The sequence below is a fragment of the Ptychodera flava genome, chromosome 3 (genome assembly GCF_041260155.1).
Source record: "Ptychodera flava strain L36383 chromosome 3, AS_Pfla_20210202, whole genome shotgun sequence".
Lineage (NCBI taxonomy): Eukaryota > Metazoa > Hemichordata > Enteropneusta > Ptychoderidae > Ptychodera > Ptychodera flava.
The window spans coordinates 7,619,738-7,620,312 of NC_091930.1; the positions used below are offsets into that span (position 1 = coordinate 7,619,738).

Consider the following 575-nt stretch of genomic DNA (forward strand, 5'->3'; position numbering starts at 1 on the left):
TATTTTTCCAGAGAACAAAGCGAAGATATTTATGGCTGAAACTCGTAATCGGACAAGCTCTTGCGAGAGCTTATAGCTTTCAAACTTGATTTTATTTCAATGGTGTCGGTTGGCATAACGTACAGATGTGATTTTCACAGCCGCGTTTGTTGCAGAGACTAATAGTGAGCAGGAGTGACAGAGATCTGAAGATTTTCCAACATAACGCCCTACTGGCTCTCTCCATCTGCACAATTTCAGCTGTAATGTATTTTCTTTCTGCATGTTAAAATTAAAATCATCTTAAATGCATACAAATATGTTTTAGAATATTCTTACTTTGCAGACAGTAATATAAAACGCCATGTTGAATATAAACAGTTTAAGGCAGTCAAAGACGAACTGCAATAACGTTGGAGGAAAGTGTCAATTTACAGAAAACTGCAAAACCTTAAAAAGCGTTACAAAATGTAGCGATATCTCTAAACTTAGTATCTGGTATCGCTCATAACAGCATGTTCATATCTATTTTCTGACAGCAAACCTTCAGTCATAATTGAGCAGTTTTGTCAACGTATGAAAACAGCAATAACAGA

General features: G+C 35.8%; 1 long non-coding RNA gene across 1 annotated transcript in view; it reads left to right on the forward strand.

The window, feature by feature from the left end:
- Positions 1-91, forward strand: part of LOC139129480 (uncharacterized) — a 2,225-nt gene extending 2,134 nt beyond the window's left edge. Inside the window, exon 4 of the long non-coding RNA XR_011551592.1 lies at positions 12-91. This is a non-coding gene — a long non-coding RNA (uncharacterized lncRNA). The remainder of the gene's footprint in view (positions 1-11) is intronic.
- The last annotated feature ends 484 nt before the right edge of the window (positions 92-575 follow it).